Below are 7,374 nucleotides of genomic sequence, written 5' to 3' on the forward strand. Positions count from 1 at the left end.
TTATGTGAAGTACTTGAAATTAGATGGAGAACGTCAGGACACTTGATCTTAACTATACATTCAACTTGTTACGAGCTACTTCTGACCAGAAATCAGCAGCAAGGAGAAAACCACCGAATGACCAATACATTTTGCCGAGACTATAGTTGTCCAACGCGACAACGCGCCCGTCAACCAAGAGGTACCGATATCCATCGTGATCCGCGCAGTTGCTGACGACCCATAAACGCGCGGAATGGTAATCGAAAATCGTGCGGAAAATGAGGGGTGTGTACGATCGATGACTCCGGTTATCGGCGATAACTACGGGTGGACGATATACGCGCAATTATACGGTGCCGCTGTTACGCTCGTTTTCACCGATGAGTGATAAATCGCATACTCTGCCCGTGCCCGACTGTCCCCATCTCCCCCTAGCCACGACTGTTCCCGACCCGAAATTATATCTGATCCAAACATCACCAACTCGCCATTCGTTTAGCGCCATCCGATACTGCATCGAACTCAAGCTCGTCCGACCACGATTAAACCGTGGTGCCTTTCCGTGGCGGAATTTGGAGAACGACGAGACATTCGATAGGAGTCGACTCGATAGGATATCCATGGGTATCCTAGCTCTTACCTTCGATATTGCGTTAGAGATACCTGATGGGAACAGCCGTGTGCTGTGTCTGCATAGATTATTTCCCAGAGAAACAGACTCTAGAAAGTCGTGTGGAGAAAGTGACAGTTCTCGATCAGATCGATGTCTTGGGTGATTGTCGATCATGCATCATACCTAACCACACTCGTAAAGTCTATCCTCCAGCTGACTTGAAATAATAATAATATGAAATATGTAAGCAAATAATAATTCTACGTTATCAAGTAACTTTCCACCAGTACATCTAACATTTTTGAAGAACACCGTAAACTCAATCTACGACACTATATTGGAAAGGAGCCGTAGGAAGAGGCAAGAAGATAAGAAGCGGAAAGGAAGAATGTAAGATGCTGAGTTCAATATTGAAAATACACGTCGAAGAAAAGAGAGTAGGAAGAGTCAAGAACATGCTAGCCAACCCATTCCTTTTTCCTTTTGCTCCTTGATACATTACGTAACTCGGTTTGACCACAAACTTGACGAATAAGATACGTCATAGACTGACTGAAGAACTCCGTGCTCTAAGCATTGATCTTGGAGCAAGAATACGAAAGAGATATCCAATTCTTCGGTATCTCCAATTTACCTATAGATTAAAATAAGGGAGACTATGCTGGAAGACTGTGTTAATTTATATTTTCTTTCATGCTGACAATAAATCAACAAGTATTATGTTGTCCAGAATGTTCGTTCTAATTTTTAAGAAAAATTCAAAGGCACATTTGAATTTTAACATGTATTTATTGAATTACATAGGTCCATTTTATTCGGCAACCTTCCCACCTTTTAAGGGATTTCGATATATTCAAATCTGTACCACCTAACAAAAATCGACATGGATTTTCTAGAAAATCCAATACAATTGCACGATGTCACTAATTTCAAAGAGTATGAATCATATTCATTTAACTATCCGTGGTACATTGTAACTTATTTTTATTTCTTATATCTCGAATAGCTCGAAGCACGCGAATACGTCCTTCGTTCGAAGAAAAAGGTTCAGGACCTGGCAACTGCTGGGAAATTCGGTCAACTTTCTGCATTCTGTCTTCCAGCTGTTTTTGAATATTAAAGAGGAAGAATCCCAGACCCCTGGTTTCCTCGAGCGACGACAGCCGAATTTATAATTCCAACCGTAATCAATTTTAAACCTCCTCTTACGGACGAAATCCTCTCAGTCTTCAAAATTTAAATCCAAGGAGGTAGGAAAAACGCGAGAGAGAAGCGAAATTAGGAGCCTCGGCCCGCAGGCTAAGAGAAGCACAGTTGGCGGCAAAGAGGTCACCGTTTTCACCGGACTGATCCGGAGATTCTGAATCAGAATTGAGAAAGAAGGTACGCTCGGGGATAAGTCCAAGTTTCGCGTTGGAGACACATACATAGAAACACACGTACACCATATACACGTCTGTGGGTAAGAATCACGGTAGAACGCATCAGGCACAATACTTTTTAAGAAAATCATGTTTTTGATTTGGCACGTAAAAGAAAATTCACTGTTTATATCTTTCAATTTCCTCACTTGTATTGTGGCTTCGTGACTTGCATTGCATACCTACATTTTGTATTTCTTTATTACACCAGGATGATATTAAAATTCTCGTACGACAAACGTTTAGTCGAGAAGATATTATTGAACGCTTATAATATTACAGCCTAAACTTTTTTGCTTTGACTTATAAATGTATCAGCAGGTTCTCGTCGATTCAATAATATATATGCGTATATAGTGGAAAGATTCGCCGAGAATCGTCTGAATAAATTAGCGAAAGGTTTCAGTAACGCCGTTGGGCACATTAATATCCGAGGATCTTTGCGTTGGCCCCGAGTGAAGCGCGAAATGAAAGAGTGGCCCTGGGAAACGAGCTTCTCACGGGGCCGACGTCCTCGGTTCTATCGCGTCGCGACGGCTTCGAAGGTATCAAGATAAAAAATAGTCACATAAATCCCAAAGGAAATCGATCCTGGATTCTACTTTTCCTAGTTCCATCCGATGGTCGTCTCGTCCTGACGCGCGCGAGATTTACACGCGGCCAGAAACCAATTTCGCCCCTCCCCCTCCGCCATCACTCATATATCTACTTGATTAGACAATTTGTTGCGCACTTACAAATTCGCGACTTCGAGGTAGCCATGGAAGGAATTCTTATAAAGATCAAAGTTTAAAAAGTAATCGACAAAAGATGCATAACTTTTGTTAAATTTATTCAAGTTAGTTTACTTTATTATGTTATGAATAATTGAAAAAAACGTTTATCTCTTTTATTTAGATGTATCTAGTAGAACGCGGTTGTTCGGATAAATTCCCGCAGATGTTGAGCGCAATTTGCTTCTTATTATGCCAGCGAATTTCACGCTTAATCAAAAGGGTTGAATACTTCTTAGACGCTGTGGAGTGGAGTAGAACCTCATCCGGCGAAGAGCTAGAATATTCTTCTCGTCAAAGTAAATATTTACTCTGCTTTACTATTCCGTAAACGAAATGGAAGAGGTAATTTGAAAAGTAAAGAAAGCAAACCGAAATGGTCAGTTGCAATATCTCGAAGTTGTTATTGTGTTTACTTGTGATAAATTTAACCTAGAACCATGTTTCGCTTTTTGTATCGAACGTGTCAAAAATTTAAACGTGTTGAAAATGAGGTGCGTCTATCATTTCCTACAATACTACTTTGATTAATAATTTGTACGAAATATTACTTCGCATGAAAGCATCAGAACTCTGTGAACCTCTAGCAGATGTCGATAGATTGCACGGTATTGTGCATGATTAATATTCCTGAGCGTTTAATCAATATAATCAGCAGGGTAGCTTTGAAAAAACGACACGGATCGCTTGGACTCCACCCTCTGAGACGGCCAGAAGCTTTATCGCACCGAAGGTAAAGGCGAGTCATCTTTCATGTTGCCTGAAAATTGTTAACGTTGCTTTCACATTGTTTATTTATTGGCTTCTTCGAGCTGACGTGGTGACATCGACGGTATCGATCACGCTGACCTGCACGCAATTTATTATGCACGCTCCAAATTGTTTCTTTATCGCTGGATCGATAACGTTTAATAAAAACAACGATCGGTTTCTCAGGGGCGCACACAGGGTGTGTTCGAGGAATATCGATCGACCAGACAACCGAGAGCATTACCGCGCCATGGTCGCTATAAAATGGTTATAAATGTCAGAAACAATTGATACTACTACGCGAGGATTTGCATGGGGAAGTGGAGAGTGTTTTCAGTCCGCGGCAGAAAATCACGCAAATTACACGGTATCGTGGCTGAGAACTATGGTCGCGTTTAATTTTGAAAATATCAAGGAACTTTGCGCTGTCATCGCCGCGAAAAAATAAATACAGAAACAATACCGGTTGAAAATATTAAAAAATGATAATTTTTCAGTCTGCAACTGAGTACTCACTTGAAACGCTTGAATAAATTTAACGCTTATGGTGATTACAAACTATATATTGAACGCTGCTTACGAAACTTAAATGAAAAAAAAGTGGGACATAAAAAGTAGAAGTTATCAAAGGCCTCTTTCAGGCCAGTAACGCAGACGACGAACAGAAATAATCATTTAGGTCGTCAGATAAAATGTATTCTACGAAGATCATTCTTTAAAGACGAGTGATTTATTAGCGGAACATGAAAGGGCATAGCTGTCAAAGAATTAAAATTAAAAACCTTTTACGAGAGAAATTGAAATGAAATTTCTCGCAAAGTAAATACGCTGAAGCTGTATTTTTTTACGCTTCTTTCGCTTAAAAGATGACAATAATCCACTGCGTTTCTTTAGCAAGGATACTTCCCATTGTTAAATTGGTTATTTATAAAAATAAGATAGTAAATAATCGCGATGAAAACCTGTTAGATATGGCTTAGAGTCAAGCTTCGCAAAATAATTGACTCGAATGAAAGGAGCGTCGGCATCGCTCCGATACAATAGCATACGTTGAGCATTGTTCACATAACGCAAACAGGGAAATAACGCAACACAAAAGAAAGAATATTTTTCATTTTAAATAGCACCGTTATTTCACGAACAACTGCGGTAAATATTGTTATGGACCATACACGGTTTGACACGTAATATTTTTGAAACGTTTCTAGTCAAACAGTCGTTATTAAAACGTCGAGAAACGACGACAAAAAACATAAAGAGAAACGACAAATTACAAAGCAGAATGTCTGCAAACTGAGGAAAAAACGGCGAAACGAAAATTCGTTTACGATGCAACGCGTACCGTCGTACTCGCGAAACTGAACGTGTACTTCGTTAAAACAAAATATCTTAAAAAAGGCGCACTTTTTTCACGTTTAATTATTCATACGTATCAAATTCCTCAATTATTCACAACACGGTGTGTAATTAACAGTGGTCAGAGCTGCGTTGTTTTCGACGGTGAAAAAGTAATGCCAGGTTCGTTACTTTTAATTTTTGTATAACATTTCCAAGAATATAATTAATAACATTTTATTGTAATAAATGCGCATCATGAATTTTTTATAATTAATGGTTTGGCGTAATTATACGGAAACTTGATTTCGTTTTATCCATCGAAATGGAAATATTATAAAATATTGGGAGTAACTTTCATAAATTCATAAATACTTTGATTAGTTCACGAATAATTTTCATGGATATTTGATTGAATTTTTTTAACTGTATAATACTTATTAGAAATACCTGTGACGAGAAATTTCCTTGGAAACTAGCTACCAAATCAGCAATGTTAGATGTTCTTGACTTACCTGAAACAATAAGGAAAAATCTGGTTAGCGAATACGATGTTCAAAAAATGTTCAAATTGAACATTGTTAAGATCTTAAAATCTAATAATATTTCATGCACGTAGATTTATTCCACCCTATTCCCCCTAACCCCTGAATTAAACTCTCCCTGGTACTTCTCGTTCATTCACTTAACGCGACTTCTTTTCCATCACCATTATCTGTAATGATCAATCACAAGTTTCATAATACAGACCTATCACTGACATCATTATTTACGAACCAGAATACATGCATCCATTTACTCGTGTCCTATTTCCGACAAAAATAAAAATAAAGAAAAAAAAATAGAAAATAAAAATAGATTTGTAGAAAGTTTTTCAATTTAGTTGGAATACAGAAATGAATCATGGACCAGCAATGTATTAATTACGCCCGTTCAGTTGCACAGCCGAAACAACATCCAAACAAATATTTCAAACATTTCCTCTGCCATCACGCACCACGCGTATATTCTTCCATTTACTGCGTGCATGCACCGAAACACACTAGTGGTATTGTATAGAGAATAGAAATTTATTACTGAATGACTAACAATGGGACCCCCAAAGATTCTGGGAAATTTGATATTTTAATTAACAAACGGAGAGGGTCTCTGGATTATGTTAAATTCACCCGTGAACCTACTATAACAAAGTCCATCAGGTTGAGACAATTCTCCCATTGTGGAAGCTGTGTACATCCAAATTGGATCAACCACAAAGGTCCATTTAAAGATTTGGGCATTTGTACGAATACAAGCTTGTTTGAATAACCGGTCAATCGAATGAACGTTTCGAATAAATCGATATTCGAAGTTTTTTTTCATCGCCTGTTATTCAAATAAAATTCTTGCCATCTCTGGGCCCAATTCTGCTACGCGACAATGCGCCATCGCGGACGTTTAAATTGATCCAGAAAAAAAAATAAACGAATTGGGGTATCCATTCGCTATCCATCATACTCTCCGGTTTTATATTCTACAAATGATCATTTTTTCAAGCACTTGGGTAGATTTATCGCTCGAAAATTATTCAACAATTCTATCAAAAAGAATTCGATAACTGAATGAAAAATCAGAATTCAAATTTCATTTGGAAATTTGTTAAATCACTTTGTTCAAATGGAAAACTATCATCACACTGATTGTCTTCTTCGAACACTAACTCACCTTAGTGACTTCCATTTGAAACAAAGTCTGTCCAGGTCAGTCCCACGACGCTTAGAGCCGCCATTCGAACTCAGGGTTACTGCATCCTCACGAAATCCCATTCAGTCGACACAATCGGCCGCTTGTCCCAGTGGAAAGAGCATGGAAGCCCCGAGAGGCGTGAATCGAAACGGTCAAAGGGTTATCAACGAATGTTCCCCTATCGTTCTGACCAAGAAAGAGAAGGCTGGGCGCCCTAGCGAGCCTATTTTCGTGACTCCTTGCAAAGGGAGGCCCCAACAGCGGGCGAAGGTAACACAAAGCCATCGAGAGAACCGAAAAAGAGTCAAAGATCAGGAGATTCCAGATCGAGCACACCCAGAGTCGACAGTGGAGTCGATCGCTCGTGTAACTCGCTCGCGGGCCCGCTTAATACATCAGACAACGAACTAGGAGATCTATCTCTTTGCTACGAACCGTATTGTACGCTTACAAAGTTACCAACGTGCACAATAAGCGTGTTTGTGGCAGTTGTGCGCAATCCAAGATCGAGATAACCTTAGCAGGCATTGGGTGAGAGTTAATTGTCGAATACGTCGTTACGTCTGGCGCCATCACGTCATCGATGCAGTTTCTTTATTTTATTATTTTTCCATGAAAGAAATTCCAATTTTCCTCAAGTATTTCTAGAATATTTTTCCAAAGATTTTCTATATGTCCTTTAAAACCTTTACATATCGACTACTCAAAACGGAGCAGCCATTGAGTCCCCTGATTTTTATAATCATCAGGGTGTAATTACATAAAATTTCAAGAA

The 7,374-nt window shown here is 38.9% G+C and overlaps 1 protein-coding gene across 2 annotated transcripts in view; it reads right to left on the minus strand.

The window, feature by feature from the left end:
• LOC128895994 (leucine-rich repeat-containing protein 24-like) overlaps positions 1-6,967 on the minus strand; it is a 311,248-nt gene extending 304,281 nt beyond the window's left edge. The window contains exon 1 of one of the 2 annotated variants that reach the window (XM_054159105.1): positions 6,579-6,967. The gene's annotated coding sequence lies outside the window, so the exon portion shown is untranslated. Of the gene's footprint in view, positions 1-5,324; positions 6,174-6,578 lie in introns of those variants that run through there. The other variant, XM_054159096.1, reaches the window with a different exon arrangement.
• Between the last annotated feature and the right edge of the window lie 407 nt (positions 6,968-7,374).

This window comes from Hylaeus anthracinus, unplaced genomic scaffold (assembly GCF_026225885.1).
Source record: "Hylaeus anthracinus isolate JK02 unplaced genomic scaffold, UHH_iyHylAnth1.0_haploid 0, whole genome shotgun sequence".
Classification (NCBI taxonomy): Eukaryota; Metazoa; Arthropoda; class Insecta; order Hymenoptera; family Colletidae; genus Hylaeus; species Hylaeus anthracinus.